The sequence below is a fragment of the Chiloscyllium punctatum genome, chromosome 49 (assembly GCF_047496795.1).
Source record: "Chiloscyllium punctatum isolate Juve2018m chromosome 49, sChiPun1.3, whole genome shotgun sequence".
Lineage (NCBI taxonomy): Eukaryota > Metazoa > Chordata > Chondrichthyes > Orectolobiformes > Hemiscylliidae > Chiloscyllium > Chiloscyllium punctatum.
The window spans coordinates 34,626,349-34,642,181 of record NC_092787.1 but is presented as its reverse complement, the minus strand read 5'-3'; the positions used below and the strand labels follow the sequence as shown (position 1 = coordinate 34,642,181).

Below are 15,833 nucleotides of genomic sequence, written 5' to 3'. Positions count from 1 at the left end.
ATTTCGAATTTCTTTGACTTCACGTGTGAAGCTGAGTATTGAACACTTAAGATTAAGAATGAAAAAAGCTGAGAGTTTTGAAAAGTTATAACCCCGTGAGTCACCCCAGCCGCCACTTGCGGTGGTTGGGGAACAATTTCGAATTTCTTTGACTTCACGTGTGAAGAAGATTATTGAGTATGAAAACAGCTGAGAGTTTTGAAAAGTTCGATCCCCGTGAGTCTGATGTGAACCACATCCCGGAGACGCAATTCCTACTTTACCCTGGTGCCTTAAAGGTTTGATCGCATTCAGATGATGCTAGGTCCATTTCGTACTCTCTGATCTCCGCCCAAGAAACCCACAAACAAGGTTCTGTCTTATTTGCATTTTGATCCTCTTCTTCTCAGCAGTTCTTTATTTTAATCAGACAAATGTTCCAAGCAAAGCCGAATATAACATTCACACGGTTACAATGAGATAAACCTAATTCCTTTTTGATTACTACATCGACCTGTGTGAGTTTGTAGCCAGTTAAATAAAGAAAAACCATGGCTTGCCGGCAATTTAAATCAAGCAGACCGCTGATTCGAAGCACTTCTGAGCTGAACAAGATTACCGACCGACGATCCTAAGATATCTCTTGACGTTTTAAATATTTCCAGGATACGTTGGTTGATTGCCGAGACCTTTCCAGAGAAACTGGATGAGTAGATAAAGCTGCTCCAGGTGAGGCTCGAACTCACAACCTCGGCATTACGCACGCAGAAACACTGACATATAAGTACCGTGCGCTGACCGATTGCGCCACTGGAGCCGCCCCGTCGTCATCGCGCTCCCAATATCACGAGTTATACCTCAGCGATTGACAAATTGGCTGTGATGTCAGCCGGTTGTATTCACATGTCGTTCCTCACTTATTTGGGGAATTTGCTTCATGACACACTGCGAAACTGGATTGATCATTTTCAACGTTTTCCTCGATTGTTCTCTGAGCCATTGAGGTCTTTAGTCAGGAGAACCCTTATCATCTCATTCTGGGTTAGCCTCAATTACTGATCTTATCTTCGGCACCAAGTTCCAGAAGTTGTTCTTGCTCTGAGTTTTGGGATGACAGACAAATAGAAACATACCCTTCGGTCCAATCCGTCCATGCCGAGCAGATATCCTAATCTAACCTAGTCTGTATGCCAGCATTTGTCCTAAATCCCTCTCAAGCCTTCCGATGTGAATGTGTTCAGAAAAGATTTACATGGATGTTGCCAGGTTTAAAGGACTTGAGCTAAAGGCCGAGGGTGAACAGTCTTGGGTTGTTTTCCCTGGATCATCGGAGGCTGAGTGGTGACCTTCAAACAACGTGTCTAGGTGTACCTCAAACTTCAAAGAATTATGTGCCTGCAACCCTCGGTTCCTCAGGAGGGAATTTAACAGTGAGAGAAAGCCACTTGCGGTGGTTGGGAAACAATTTCGAATTTCTTTGACTTCACGTGTGAAGCTGAGTATTGAACACTTAAGATTCAGAATGAAAAAAGCTGAGAGTTTTGAAAAGTTATAACCCCGTGAGTCACCCCAGCCGCCACTTGCGGTGGTTGGGGAACAACTTCGAATTTCTTTGACTTCACGTGTGAAGAAGATTATTGAGTATGAAAACAGCTGAGAGTTTTGAAAAGTTAGATCCCCGTGAGTCTGATGTGAACCACATCCCGGAGACGCAATTCCTACTTTACCCTGGTGCCTTAAAGGTTTGATCGCATTCAGATGATGCTAGGTCCATTTCGTACTCTCTGATCTCCGCCCAAGAAACCCACAAACAAGGTTCTGTCTTATTTGCATTTTGATCCTCTTCTTCTCAGCAGTTCTTTATTTTAATCAGACAAATGTTCCAAGCAAAGCCGAATATAACATTCACACGGTTACAATGAGATAAACCTAATTCCTTTTTGATTACTACATCGACCTGTGTGAGTTTGTAGCCAGTTAAATAAAGAAAAACCATGGCTTGCCGGCAATTTAAATCAAACAGACCGCTGATTCGAAGCACTTCTGAGCTGAACAAGATTACCGACCGACGATCCTAAGATATCTCTTGACGTTTTAAAAATTTCCAGGGAACATTGGTTGATTGCCGAGACCTTTCTCAGGAAATGACATTTGCCAAACCAGAGAAACTGGATGAGTAGATAAAGCTGCTCCAGGTGAAGCTCAAACTCACAACCTCGGCATTACGCACGCAGAAACACTAACATATAAGTACCGCGCGCTGACCGATTGCGCCACTGGAGCCGCCCAGTCGTCGCGCTTTCAATATCACGAGTTATACCTCAGCGATTGACAAATTGGCTGTGATGTCAGCCGGTTGTATTCACATGTCGTTCCTCACTTATTTGGGGAATTTGCTTCATGACACACTGCGAAACTGGATTGATCATGAAAAATGCATTTTCAACGTTTTCCTCGATTGTTCTCTGAGCCATTGAGGTCTTTAGTCAGGAGAAACCTTATCATCTCATTCTGGGTTAGCCTCAATTACTGATCTTATCTTCGGCACCAAGTTCCAGAAGTTGTTCTTGCTCTGAGTTTTGGGATGACAGACAAATAGAAACATACCCTTCGGTCCAATCCGTCCATGCCGAGCAGATATCCTAATCTAACCTAGTCTGTATGCCAGCATTTGTCCTAAATCCCTCTCAAGCCTTCCGATGTGAATGTGTTCAGAAAAGAATTACATGGATGTTGCCAGGTTTAAAGGACTTGAGCTAAAGGCCGAGGGTGAACAGTCTTGGGTTGTTTTCCCTGGATCATCGGAGGCTGAGTGGTGACCTTCAAACAACGTGTCTAGGTGTACCTCAAACTTCAAAGAATTATGTGCCTGCAATCCTCGGTTCCACAGGAGGGAATTTAACAGTGAGAGAAAGCCACTTGCGGTGGTTGGGAAACAATTTCGAATTTCTTTGACTTCACGTGTGAAGCTGAGTATTGAACACTTAAGATTAAGAATGAAAAAAGCTGAGAGTTTTGAAAAGTTATAACCCCGTGAGTCACCCCAGCCGCCACTTGCGGTGGTTGGGGAACAATTTCGAATTTCTTTGACTTCACGTGTGAAGAAGATTATTGAGTATGAAAACAGCTGAGAGTTTTGAAAAGTTAGATCCCCGTGAGTCTGATGTGAACCACATCCCGGAGACGCAATTCCTACTTTACCCTGGTGCCTTAAAGGTTTGATCGCATTCAAATGATGCTAGGTCCACTTCGTACTCTCTGATCTCCGCCCAAGAATCCCACAAACAAGGTTCTGTCTTATTTGCATTTTGATCCTCTTCTTCTCAGCAGTTCTTTATTTTAATCAGACAAATGTTCCAAGCAAAGCCGAATATAACATTCACACGGTTACAATGAGATAAACCTAATTCCTTTTTGATTACTACATCGACCTGTGTGAGTTTGTAGCCAGTTAAATAAAGAAAAACCATGGCTTGCCGGCAATTTAAATCAAGCAGACCGCTGACTCGAAGCACTTCTGAGCTGAACAAGATTACCGACCGACGATCCTAAGATATCTCTTGACGTTTATAAACATTTCCAGGATACGTTGGTTGATTGCCGAGACCTTCCCCAGGAAATGACATTTGCCAAACCAGAGAAACGGGGTGAGTAGATAAAGCTGCTACAGGTGAGGCTCGAACTCACAACCTCGGCATAACGCACGCAGAAACACTGACATAAAAGTACCGCGCGCTGACCGATTGCGCCACTGGAGCCGCCGCGTCGTTGCGCTCCCAATATCACGAGTTATATTTCAGCGATTGACAAATTGGCTGTGATGTCAGCCGGTTGTAATCACATGTCGTTCCTCACTTATTTGGGGAATTTGCTTCATGACACAGTGCGAAACTGGATTGATCATGAAAAATGCATTTTCAACGTTTTCCTCGATTGTTCTCTGAGCCATTGAGGTCTTTAGTCAGGAGAAACCTTATCATCTCATTCTGGGTTAGCCTCAATTACTGATCTTATCTTCGGCACCAAGTTCCAGAAGTTGTTCTTGCTCTGAGTTTTGGGATGACAGACAAATAGAAACATACCCTTCGGTCCAATCCGTCCATGCCGAGCAGATATCCTAATCTAACCTAGTCTGTATGCCAGCATTTGTCCTAAATCCCTCTCAAGCCTTCCGATGTGAATGTGTTCAGAAAAGAATTACATGGATGTTGCCAGGTTTAAAGGAGTTGAGCTAAAGGCCGAGGGTGAACAGTCTTGGGTTGTTTTCCCTGGATCATCGGAGGCTGAGTGGTGACCTTCAAACAACGTGTCTAGGTGTACCTCAAACTTCAAAGAATTATGTGCCTGCAACCCTCGGTTCCTCAGGAGGGAATTTAACAGTGAGAGAAAGCCACTTGCGGTGGTTGGGAAACAATTTCGAATTTCTTTGACTTCACGTGTGAAGCTGAGTATTGAACACTTAAGATTAAGAATGAAAAAAGCTGAGAGTTTTGAAAAGTTATAACCCCGTGAGTCACCCCAGCCGCCACTTGCGGTGGTTGGGGAACAATTTCGAATTTCTTTGACTTCACGTGTGAAGAAGATTATTGAGTATGAAAACAGCTGAGAGTTTTGAAAAGTTAGATCCCCGTGAGTCTGATGTGAACCACATCCCGGAGACGCAATTCCTACTTTACCCCGGTGCCTTAAAGGTTTGATCGCATTCAGATGATGCTAGGTCCATTTCGTACTCTCTGATCTCCGCCCAAGAAACCCACAAACAAGGTTCTGTCTTATTTGCATTTTGATCCTCTTCTTCTCAGCAGTTCTTTATTTTAATCAGACAAATGTTCCAAGCAAAGCCGAATATAACATTCACACGGTTACAATGAGATAAACCTAATTCCTTTTTGATTACTACATCGACCTGTGTGAGTTTGTAGCCAGTTAAATAAAGAAAAACCATGGCTTGCCGGCAATTTAAATCAAGCAGACCGCTGATTCGAAGCACTTCTGAGCTGAACAAGATTACCGACCGACGATCCTAAGATATCTCTTGACGTTTATAAACATTTCCAGGATACGTTGGTTGATTGCCGAGACCTTCCCCAGGAAATGACATTTGCCAAACCAGAGAAACGGGGTGAGTAGATAAAGCTGCTCCAGGTGAGGCTCGAACTCACAACCTCGGCATAACGCACGCAGAAACACTGACATAAAAGTACCGGGCGCTGACCGATTGCGCCACTGGAGCCGCCGCGTCGTTGCGCTCCCAATATCACGAGTTATATTTCAGCGATTGACAAATTGGCTGTGATGTCAGCCGGTTGTAATCACATGTCGTTCCTCACTTATTTGGGGAATTTGCTTCATGACACAGTGCGAAACTGGATTGATCATGAAAAATGCATTTTCAACGTTTTCCTCGATTGTTCTCTGAGCCATTGAGGTCTTTAGTCAGGAGAAACCTTATCATCTCATTCTGGGTTAGCCTCAATTACTGATCTTATCTTCGGCACCAAGTTCCAGAAGTTGTTCTTGCTCTGAGTTTTGGGATGACAGACAAATAGAAACATACCCTTCGGTCCAATCCGTCCATGCCGAGCAGATATCCTAATCTAACCTAGTCTGTATGCCAGCATTTGTCCTAAATCCCTCTCAAGCCTTCCGATGTGAATGTGTTCAGAAAAGAATTACATGGATGTTGCCAGGTTTAAAGGAGTTGAGCTAAAGGCCGAGGGTGAACAGTCTTGGGTTGTTTTCCCTGGATCATCGGAGGCTGAGTGGTGACCTTCAAACAACGTGTCTAGGTGTACCTCAAACTTCAAAGAATTATGTGCCTGCAACCCTCGGTTCCTCAGGAGGGAATTTAACAGTGAGAGAAAGCCACTTGCGGTGGTTGGGAAACAATTTCGAATTTCTTTGACTTCACGTGTGAAGCTGAGTATTGAACACTTAAGATTAAGAATGAAAAAAGCTGAGAGTTTTGAAAAGTTATAACCCCGTGAGTCACCCCAGCCGCCACTTGCGGTGGTTGGGGAACAATTTCGAATTTCTTTGACTTCACGTGTGAAGAAGATTATTGAGTATGAAAACAGCTGAGAGTTTTGAAAAGTTCGATCCCCGTGAGTCTGATGTGAACCACATCCCGGAGACGCAATTCCTACTTTACCCTGGTGCCTTAAAGGTTTGATCGCATTCAGATGATGCTAGGTCCATTTCGTACTCTCTGATCTCCGCCCAAGAAACCCACAAACAAGGTTCTGTCTTATTTGCATTTTGATCCTCTTCTTCTCAGCAGTTCTTTATTTTAATCAGACAAATGTTCCAAGCAAAGCCGAATATAACATTCACACGGTTACAATGAGATAAACCTAATTCCTTTTTGATTACTACATCGACCTGTGTGAGTTTGTAGCCAGTTAAATAAAGAAAAACCATGGCTTGCCGGCAATTTAAATCAAGCAGACCGCTGATTCGAAGCACTTCTGAGCTGAACAAGATTACCGACCGACGATCCTAAGATATCTCTTGACGTTTTAAATATTTCCAGGATACGTTGGTTGATTGCCGAGACCTTTCCAGAGAAACTGGATGAGTAGATAAAGCTGCTCCAGGTGAGGCTCGAACTCACAACCTCGGCATTACGCACGCAGAAACACTGACATATAAGTACCGCGCGCTGACCGATTGCGCCACTGGAGCCGCCCCGTCGTCGTCGCGCTCCCAATATCACGAGTTATACCTCAGCGATTGACAAATTGGCTGTGATGTCAGCCGGTTGTATTCACATGTCGTTCCTCACTTATTTGGGGAATTTGCTTCATGACACAGTGCGAAACTGGATTGATCATTTTCAACGTTTTCCTCGATTGTTCTCTGAGCCATTGAGGTCTTTAGTCAGGAGAAACCTTATCATCTCATTCTGGGTTAGCCTCAATTACTGATCTTATCTTCGGCACCAAGTTCCAGAAGTTGTTGTTGCTCTGAGTTTTGGGATGACAGACAAATAGAAACATACCCTTCGGTCCAATCCGTCCATGCCGAGCAGATATCCTAATCTAACCTAGTCTGTATGCCAGCATTTGTCCTAAATCCCTCTCAAGCCTTCCGATGTGAATGTGTTCAGAAAAGAATTACATGGATGTTGCCAGGTTTAAAGGACTTGAGCTAAAGGCCGAGGGTGAACAGTCTTGGGTTGTTTTCCCTGGATCATCGGAGGCTGAGTGGTGACCTTCAAACAACGTGTCTAGGTGTACCTCAAACTTCAAAGAATTATGTGCCTGCAACCCTCGGTTCCTCAGGAGGGAATTTAACAGTGAGAGAAAGCCACTTGCGGTGGTTGGGAAACAATTTCGAATTTCTTTGACTTCACGTGTGAAGCTGAGTATTGAACACTTAAGATTCAGAATGAAAAAAGCTGAGAGTTTTGAAAAGTTATAACCCCGTGAGTCACCCCAGCCGCCACTTGCGGTGGTTGGGGAACAATTTCGAATTTCTTTGACTTCACGTGTGAAGAAGATTATTGAGTATGAAAACAGCTGAGAGTTTTGAAAAGTTAGATCCCCGTGAGTCTGATGTGAACCACATCCCGGAGACGCAATTCCTACTTTACCCTGGTGCCTTAAAGGTTTGATCGCATTCAGATGATGCTAGGTCCATTTCGTACTCTCTGATCTCCGCCCAAGAAACCCACAAACAAGGTTCTGTCTTATTTGCATTTTGATCCTCTTCTTCTCAGCAGTTCTTTATTTTAATCAGACAAATGTTCCAAGCAAAGCCGAATATAACATTCACACGGTTACAATGAGATAAACCTAATTCCTTTTTGATTACTACATCGACCTGTGTGAGTTTGTAGCCAGTTAAATAAAGAAAAACCATGGCTTGCCGGCAATTTAAATCAAGCAGACCGATGATTCGAAGCACTTCTGAGCTGAACAAGATTACCGACCGACGATCCTAAGATATCTCTTGACGTTTTAAATATTTCCAGGATACGTTGGTTGATTGCCGAGACCTTTCTCAGGAAATGACATTTGCCAAACCAGAGAAACGAGATGAGTAGATAAAGCTGCTCCAGGTGAGGCTCGAACTCACAACCTCGGCATTACGCACGCAGAAACACTGACATATAAGTACCGCGCGCTGACCGATTGCGCCACTGGAGCCGCCCCGTCGTCGCGCTTAAAATATCACGAGTTATACCTCAGCGATTGACAAATTGGCTGTGATGTCAGCCGGTTGTATTCACATGTCGTTCCTCACTTATTTGGGGAATTTGCTTCATGACACAGTGCGAAACTGGATTGATCATGAAAAATGCATTTTCAACGTTTTCCTCGATTGTTCTCTGAGCCATTGAGGTCTTTAGTCAGGAGAAACCTTATCATCTCATTCTGGGTTAGCCTCAATTACTGATCTTATCTTCGGCACCAAGTTCCAGAAGTTGTTCTTGCTCTGAGTTTTGGGATGACAGACAAATAGAAACATACCCTTCGGTCCAATCCGTCCATGCCGAGCAGATATCCTAATCTAACCTAGTCTGTATGCCAGCATTTGTCCTAAATCCCTCTCAAGCCTTCCGATGTGAATGTGTTCAGAAAAGAATTACATGGATGTTGCCAGGTTTAAAGGACTTGAGCTAAAGGCCGAGGGTGAACAGTCTTGGGTTGTTTTCCCTGGATCATCGGAGGCTGAGTGGTGACCTTCAAACAACGTGTCTAGGTGTACCTCAAACTTCAAAGAATTATGTGCCTGCAACCCTCGGTTCCTCAGGAGGGAATTTAACAGTGAGAGAAAGCCACTTGCGGTGGTTGGGAAACAATTTCGAATTTCTTTGACTTCACGTGTGAAGCTGAGTATTGAACACTTAAGATTAAGAATGAAAAAAGCTGAGAGTTTTGAAAAGTTATAACCCCGTGAGTCACCCCAGCCGCCACTTGCGGTGGTTGGGGAACAATTTCGAATTTCTTTGACTTCACGTGTGAAGAAGATTATTGAGTATGAAAACAGCTGAGAGTTTTGAAAAGTTAGATCCCCGTGAGTCTGATGTGAACCACATCCCGGAGACGCAATTCCTACTTTACCCTGGTGCCTTAAAGGTTTGATCGCATTCAGATGATGCTAGGTCCATTTCGTACTCTCTGATCTCCGCCCAAGAAACCCACAAACAAGGTTCTGTCTTATTTGCATTTTGATCCTCTTCTTCTCAGCAGTTCTTTATTTTAATCAGACAAATGTTCCAAGCAAAGCCGAATATAACATTCACACGGTTACAATGAGATAAACCTAATTCCTTTTTGATTACTACATCGACCTGTGTGAGTTTGTAGCCAGTTAAATAAAGAAAAACCATGGCTTGCCGGCAATTTAAATCAAGCAGACCGCTGATTCGAAGCACTTCTGAGCTGAACAAGATTACCGACCGACGATCCTAAGATATCTCTTGACGTTTTAAATATTTCCAGGATACGTTGGTTGATTGCCGAGACCTTTCTCAGGAAATGACATTTGCCAAACCAGAGAAACGGGATGAGTAGATAAAGCTGCTCCAGGTGAGGCTCGAACTCACAACCTCGGCATTACGCACGCAGAAACACTGACATATAAGTACCGTGCGCTGACCGATTGCGCCACTGGAGCCGCCCCGGCGTCGTCGCGCTCCCAATATCACGAGTTATACCTCAGCGATTGACAAATTGGCTGTGATGTCAGCCGGTTGTATTCACATGTCGTTCCTCACTTATTTGGGGAATTTGCTTCATGACACAGTGCGAAACTGGATTGATCATGAAAAATGCATTTTCAACGTTTTCCTCGATTGTTCTCTGAGCCATTGAGGTCTTTAGTCAGGAGAAACCTTATCATCTCATTCTGGGTTAGCCTCAATTACTGATCTTATCTTCGGCACCAAGTTCCAGAAGTTGTTCTTGCTCTGAGTTTTGGGATGACAGACAAATAGAAACATACCCTTCGGTCCAATCCGTCCATGCCGAGCAGATATCCTAATCTAACCTAGTCTGTATGCCAGCATTTGTCCTAAATCCCTCTCAAGCCTTCCGATGTGAATGTGTTCAGAAAAGAATTACATGGATGTTGCCAGGTTTAAAGGAGTTGAGCTAAAGGCCGAGGGTGAACAGTCTTGGGTTGTTTTCCCTGGATCATCGGAGGCTGAGTGGTGACCTTCAAACAACGTGTATAGGTGTACCTCAAACTTCAAAGAATTATGTGCCTGCAACCCTCGGTTCCTCAGGAGGGAATTTAACAGTGAGAGAAAGCCACTTGCGGTGGTTGGGAAACAATTTCGAATTTCTTTGACTTCACGTGTGAAGCTGAGTATTGAACACTTAAGATTAAGAATGAAAAAAGCTGAGAGTTTTGAAAAGTTATAACCCCGTGAGTCACCCCAGCCGCCACTTGCGGTGGTTGGGGAACAATTTCGAATTTCTTTGACTTCACGTGTGAAGAAGATTATTGAGTATGAAAACAGCTGAGAGTTTTGAAAAGTTAGATCCCCGTGAGTCTGATGTGAACCACATCCCGGAGACGCAATTCCTACTTTACCCTGGTGCCTTAAAGGTCTGATCGCATTCAGATGATGCTAGGTCCATTTCGTACTCTCTGATCTCCGCCCAAGAAACCCACAAACAAGGTTCTGTCTTATTTGCATTTTGATCCTCTTCTTCTCAGCAGTTCTTTATTTTAATCAGACAAATGTTCCAAGCAAAGCCGAATATAACATTCACACGGTTACAATGAGATAAACCTAATTCCTTTTTGATTACTACATCGACCTGTGTGAGTTTGTAGCCAGTTAAATAAAGAAAAACCATGGCTTGCCGGCAATTTAAATCAAGCAGACCGCTGATTCGAAGCACTTCTGAGCTGAACAAGATTACCGACCGACGATCCTAAGATATCTCTTGACGTTTTAAATATTTCCAGGATACGTTGGTTGATTGCCGAGACCTTTCTCAGGAAATGACATTTGCCAAACCAGAGAAACGAGATGAGTAGATAAAGCTGCTCCAGGTGAGGCTCGAACTCACAACCTCGGCATTACGCACGCAGAAACACTGACACATAAGTACCGCGCGCTGACCGATTGCGCCACTGGAGCCGCCCCGTCGTCGTCGTCGCGCTCCCAATATCACGAGTTATACCTCAGCGATTGACAAATTGGCTGTGATGTCAGCCGGTTGTATTCACATGTCGTTCCTCACTTATTTGGGGAATTTGCTTCATGACACAGTGCGAAACTGGATTGATCATTTTCAACGTTTTCCTCGATTGTTCTCTGAGCCATTGAGGTCTTTAGTCAGGAGAAACCTTATCATCTCATTCTGGGTTAGCCTCAATTACTGATCTTATCTTCGGCACCAAGTTCCAGAAGTTGTTCTTGCTCTGAGTTTTGGGATGACAGACAAATAGAAACATACCCTTCGGTCCAATCCGTCCATGCCGAGCAGATATCCTAATCTAACCTAGTCTGTATGCCAGCATTTGTCCTAAATCCCTCTCAAGCCTTCCGATGTGAATGTGTTCAGAAAAGAATTACATGGATGTTGCCAGGTTTAAAGGACTTGAGCTAAAGGCCGAGGGTGAACAGTCTTGGGTTGTTTTCCCTGGATCATCGGAGGCTGAGTGGTGACCTTCAAACAACGTGTCTAGGTGTACCTCAAACTTCAAAGAATTATGTGCCTGCAACCCTCGGTTCCTCAGGAGGGAATTTAACAGTGAGAGAAAGCCACTTGCGGTGGTTGGGAAACAATTTCGAATTTCTTTGACTTCACGTGTGAAGCTGAGTATTGAACACTTAAGATTAAGAATGAAAAAAGCTGAGAGTTTTGAAAAGTTATAACCCCGTGAGTCACCCCAGCCGCCACTTGCGGTGGTTGGGGAACAATTTCGAATTTCTTTGACTTCACGTGTGAAGAAGATTATTGAGTATGAAAACAGCTGAGAGTTTTGAAAAGTTAGATCCCCGTGAGTCTGATGTGAACCACATCCCGGAGACGCAATTCCTACTTTACCCTGGTGCCTTAAAGGTTTGATCGCATTCAGATGATGCTAGGTCCATTTCGTACTCTCTGATCTCCGCCCAAGAAACCCACAAACAAGGTTCTGTCTTATTTGCATTTTGATCCTCTTCTTCTCAGCAGTTCTTTATTTTAATCAGACAAATGTTCCAAGCAAAGCCGAATATAACATTCACACGGTTACAATGAGATAAACCTAATTCCTTTTTGATTACTACATCGACCTGTGTGAGTTTGTAGCCAGTTAAATAAAGAAAAACCATGGCTTGCCGGCAATTTAAATCAAGCAGACCGCTGATTCGAAGCACTTCTGAGCTGAACAAGATTACCGACCGACGATCCTAAGATATCTCTTGACGTTTTAAATATTTCCAGGATACGTTGGTTGATTGCCGAGACCTTTCTCAGGAAATGACATTTGCCAAACCAGAGAAACGAGATGAGTAGATAAAGCTGCTCTAGGTGAGGCTCGAACTCACAACCTCGGCATTACGCACGGAGAAACACTGACATATAAGTACCGCGCGCTGACCGATTGCGCCACTGGAGCCGCCCCGTCGTCGTCGTCGCGCTCCCAATATCACGAGTTATACCTCAGCGATTGACAAATTGGCTGTGATGTCAGCCGGTTGTATTCACATGTCGTTCCTCACTTATTTGGGGAATTTGCTTCATGACACAGTGCGAAACTGGATTGATCATGAAAAATGCATTTTCAACGTTTTCCACGATTGTTCTCTGAGCCATTGAGGTCTTTAGTCAGGAGAAACCTTATCATCTCATTCTGGGTTAGCCTCAATTACTGATCTTATCTTCGGCACCAAGTTCCAGAAGTTGTTGTTGCTCTGAGTTTTGGGATGACAGACAAATAGAAACATACCCTTCGGTCCAATCCGTCCATGCCGAGCAGATATCCTAATCTAACCTAGTCTGTATGCCAGCATTTGTCCTAAATCCCTCTCAAGCCTTCCGATGTGAATGTGTTCAGAAAAGAATTACATGGATGTTGCCAGGTTTAAAGGACTTGAGCTAAAGGCCGAGGGTGAACAGTCTTGGGTTGTTTTCCCTGGATCATCGGAGGCTGAGTGGTGACCTTCAAACAACGTGTCTAGGTGTACCTCAAACTTCAAAGAATTATGTGCCTGCAACCCTCGGTTCCTCAGGAGGGAATTTAACAGTGAGAGAAAGCCACTTGCGGTGGTTGGGAAACAATTTCGAATTTCTTTGACTTCACGTGTGAAGCTGAGTATTGAACACTTAAGATTAAGAATGAAAAAAGCTGAGAGTTTTGAAAAGTTATAACCCCGTGAGTCCCCCCAGCCGCCACTTGCGGTGGTTGGGGAACAATTTCGAATTTCTTTGACTTCACGTGTGAAGAAGATTATTGAGTATGAAAACAGCTGAGAGTTTTGAAAAGTTAGATCCCCGTGAGTCTGATGTGAACCACATCCCGGAGACGCAATTCCTACTTTACCCTGGTGCCTTAAAGGTTTGATCGCATTCAGATGATGCTAGGTCCATTTCGTACTCTCTGATCTCCGCCCAAGAAACCCACAAACAAGGTTCTGTCTTATTTGCATTTTGATCCTCTTCTTCTCAGCAGTTCTTTATTTTAATCAGACAAATGTTCCAAGCAAAGCCGAATATAACATTCACACGGTTACAATGAGATAAACCTAATTCCTTTTTGATTACTACATCGACCTGTGTGAGTTTGTAGCCAGTTAAATAAAGAAAAACCATGGCTTGCCGGCAATTTAAATCAAGCAGACCGATGATTCGAAGCACTTCTGAGCTGAACAAGATTACCGACCGACGATCCTAAGATATCTCTTGACGTTTTAAATATTTCCAGGATACGTTGGTTGATTGCCGAGACCTTTCTCAGGAAATGACATTTGCCAAACCAGAGAAACGTGATGAGTAGATAAAGCTGCTCCAGGTGAGGCTCGAACTCACAACCTCGGCATTACGCACGCAGAAACACTGACATATAAGTACCGCGCGCTGACCGATTGCGCCACTGGAGCCGCGCCGTCGTCGCGCTTAAAATATCACGAGTTATACCTCAGCGATTGACAAATTGGCTGTGATGTCAGCCGGTTGTATTCACATGTCGTTCCTCACTTATTTGGGGAATTTGCTTCATGACACAGTGCGAAACTGGATTGATCATGAAAAATGCATTTTCAACGTTTTCCTCGATTGTTCTCTGAGCCATTGAGGTCTTTAGTCAGGAGAAACCTTATCATCTCATTCTGGGTTAGCCTCAATTACTGATCTTATCTTCGGCACCAAGTTCCAGAAGTTGTTGTTGCTCTGAGTTTTGGGATGACAGACAAATAGAAACATACCCTTCGGTCCAATCCGTCCATGCCGAGCAGATATCCTAATCTAACCTAGTCTGTATGCCAGCATTTGTCCTAAATCCCTCTCAAGCCTTCCGATGTGAATGTGTTCAGAAAAGAATTACATGGATGTTGCCAGGTTTAAAGGAGTTGAGCTAAAGGCCGAGGGTGAACAGTCTTGGGTTGTTTTCCCTGGATCATCGGAGGCTGAGTGGTGACCTTCAAACAACGTGTCTAGGTGTACCTCAAACTTCAAAGAATTATGTGCCTGCAACCCTCGGTTCCTCAGGAGGGAATTTAACAGTGAGAGAAAGCCACTTGCGGTGGTTGGGAAACAATTTCGAATTTCTTTGACTTCACGTGTGAAGCTGAGTATTGAACACTTAAGATTAAGAATGAAAAAAGCTGAGAGTTTTGAAAAGTTATAACCCCGTGAGTCACCCCAGCCGCCACTTGCGGTGGTTGGGGAACAATTTCGAATTTCTTTGACTTCACGTGTGAAGAAGATTATTGAGTATGAAAACAGCTGAGAGTTTTGAAAAGTTAGATCCCCGTGAGTCTGATGTGAACCACATCCCGGAGACGCAATTCCTACTTTACCCTGGTGCCTTCAAGGTTTGATCGCATTCAGATGATGCTAGGTCCATTTCGTACTCTCTGATCTCCGCCCAAGAAACCCACAAACAAGGTTCTGTCTTATTTGCATTTTGATCCTCTTCTTCTCAGCAGTTCTTTATTTTAATCAGACAAATGTTCCAAGCAAAGCCGAATATAACATTCACACGGTTACAATGAGATAAACCTAATTCCTTTTTGATTACTACATCGACCTGTGTGAGTTTGTAGCCAGTTAAATAAAGAAAAACCATGGCTTGCCGGCAATTTAAATCAAGCAGACCGCTGATTCGAAGCACTTCTGAGCTGAACAAGATTACCGACCGACGATCCTAAGATATCTCTTGACGTTTTAAATATTTCCAGGATACGTTGGTTGATTGCCGAGAACTTTCTCAGGAAATGACATTTGCCAAACCAGAGAAACTGGATGAGTAGATAAAGCTGCTCCAGGTGAGGCTCGAACTCACAACCTCAGCATTACGCACGCAGAAACACTGACATATAAGTACCGCGCGCTGACCGATTGCGCCACTGGAGCCGCCCCGTCGTCGTCGCGCTCCCAATATCACGAGTTATACCTCAGCGATTGACAAATTGGCTGTGATGTCAGCCGGTTGTGTTCACATGTCGTTCCTCACTTATTTGGGGAATTTGCTTCATGACACACTGCGAAACTGGATTGATCATTTTCAACGTTTTCCTCGATTGTTCTCTGAGCCATTGAGGTCTTTAGTCAGGAGAAACCTTATCATCTCATTCTGGGTTAGCCTCAATTACTGATCTTATCTTCGGCACCAAGTTCCAGAAGTTGTTCTTGCTCTGAGTTTTGGGATGACAGACAAATAGAAACATACCCTTCGGTCCAATC

At 43.9% G+C, this 15,833-nt stretch overlaps 11 non-coding genes across 11 annotated transcripts; all 11 read right to left on the bottom strand.

The window, feature by feature from the left end:
* Nucleotides 1–700: 700 nt before the first annotated feature.
* trnai-uau (transfer RNA isoleucine (anticodon UAU)) lies at nt 701–796 on the bottom strand. Its single transcript has 2 exons — nt 759–796; nt 701–736 (listed from the first exon to the last, which is right to left on the bottom strand). It is a non-coding gene; the product is annotated as a tRNA-Ile (tRNA).
* Nucleotides 797–2,166: 1,370 nt separating this feature from the next.
* On the bottom strand, nt 2,167–2,262 carry trnai-uau (transfer RNA isoleucine (anticodon UAU)). The gene is made up of 2 exons: nt 2,225–2,262; nt 2,167–2,202 (listed from the first exon to the last, which is right to left on the bottom strand). It is a non-coding gene; the product is annotated as a tRNA-Ile (tRNA).
* Nucleotides 2,263–3,641: 1,379 nt separating this feature from the next.
* On the bottom strand, nt 3,642–3,737 carry trnak-uuu (transfer RNA lysine (anticodon UUU)). The gene is made up of 2 exons: nt 3,700–3,737; nt 3,642–3,677 (listed from the first exon to the last, which is right to left on the bottom strand). It is a non-coding gene; the product is annotated as a tRNA-Lys (tRNA).
* Nucleotides 3,738–5,116: 1,379 nt separating this feature from the next.
* On the bottom strand, nt 5,117–5,212 carry trnak-uuu (transfer RNA lysine (anticodon UUU)). Its single transcript has 2 exons — nt 5,175–5,212; nt 5,117–5,152 (listed from the first exon to the last, which is right to left on the bottom strand). It is a non-coding gene; the product is annotated as a tRNA-Lys (tRNA).
* Nucleotides 5,213–6,567: 1,355 nt separating this feature from the next.
* Nucleotides 6,568–6,663, bottom strand: trnai-uau (transfer RNA isoleucine (anticodon UAU)). Its single transcript has 2 exons — nt 6,626–6,663; nt 6,568–6,603 (listed from the first exon to the last, which is right to left on the bottom strand). It is a non-coding gene; the product is annotated as a tRNA-Ile (tRNA).
* A 1,370-nt stretch (nt 6,664–8,033) lies between these two features.
* trnai-uau (transfer RNA isoleucine (anticodon UAU)) lies at nt 8,034–8,129 on the bottom strand. The gene is made up of 2 exons: nt 8,092–8,129; nt 8,034–8,069 (listed from the first exon to the last, which is right to left on the bottom strand). It is a non-coding gene; the product is annotated as a tRNA-Ile (tRNA).
* Nucleotides 8,130–9,507: 1,378 nt separating this feature from the next.
* Nucleotides 9,508–9,603, bottom strand: trnai-uau (transfer RNA isoleucine (anticodon UAU)). Its single transcript has 2 exons — nt 9,566–9,603; nt 9,508–9,543 (listed from the first exon to the last, which is right to left on the bottom strand). It is a non-coding gene; the product is annotated as a tRNA-Ile (tRNA).
* A 1,381-nt stretch (nt 9,604–10,984) lies between these two features.
* Nucleotides 10,985–11,080, bottom strand: trnai-uau (transfer RNA isoleucine (anticodon UAU)). The gene is made up of 2 exons: nt 11,043–11,080; nt 10,985–11,020 (listed from the first exon to the last, which is right to left on the bottom strand). It is a non-coding gene; the product is annotated as a tRNA-Ile (tRNA).
* A 1,373-nt stretch (nt 11,081–12,453) lies between these two features.
* Nucleotides 12,454–12,549, bottom strand: trnai-uau (transfer RNA isoleucine (anticodon UAU)). Its single transcript has 2 exons — nt 12,512–12,549; nt 12,454–12,489 (listed from the first exon to the last, which is right to left on the bottom strand). It is a non-coding gene; the product is annotated as a tRNA-Ile (tRNA).
* Nucleotides 12,550–13,933: 1,384 nt separating this feature from the next.
* trnai-uau (transfer RNA isoleucine (anticodon UAU)) lies at nt 13,934–14,029 on the bottom strand. The gene is made up of 2 exons: nt 13,992–14,029; nt 13,934–13,969 (listed from the first exon to the last, which is right to left on the bottom strand). It is a non-coding gene; the product is annotated as a tRNA-Ile (tRNA).
* Nucleotides 14,030–15,407: 1,378 nt separating this feature from the next.
* trnai-uau (transfer RNA isoleucine (anticodon UAU)) lies at nt 15,408–15,503 on the bottom strand. The gene is made up of 2 exons: nt 15,466–15,503; nt 15,408–15,443 (listed from the first exon to the last, which is right to left on the bottom strand). It is a non-coding gene; the product is annotated as a tRNA-Ile (tRNA).
* Nucleotides 15,504–15,833: the final 330 nt, after the last annotated feature.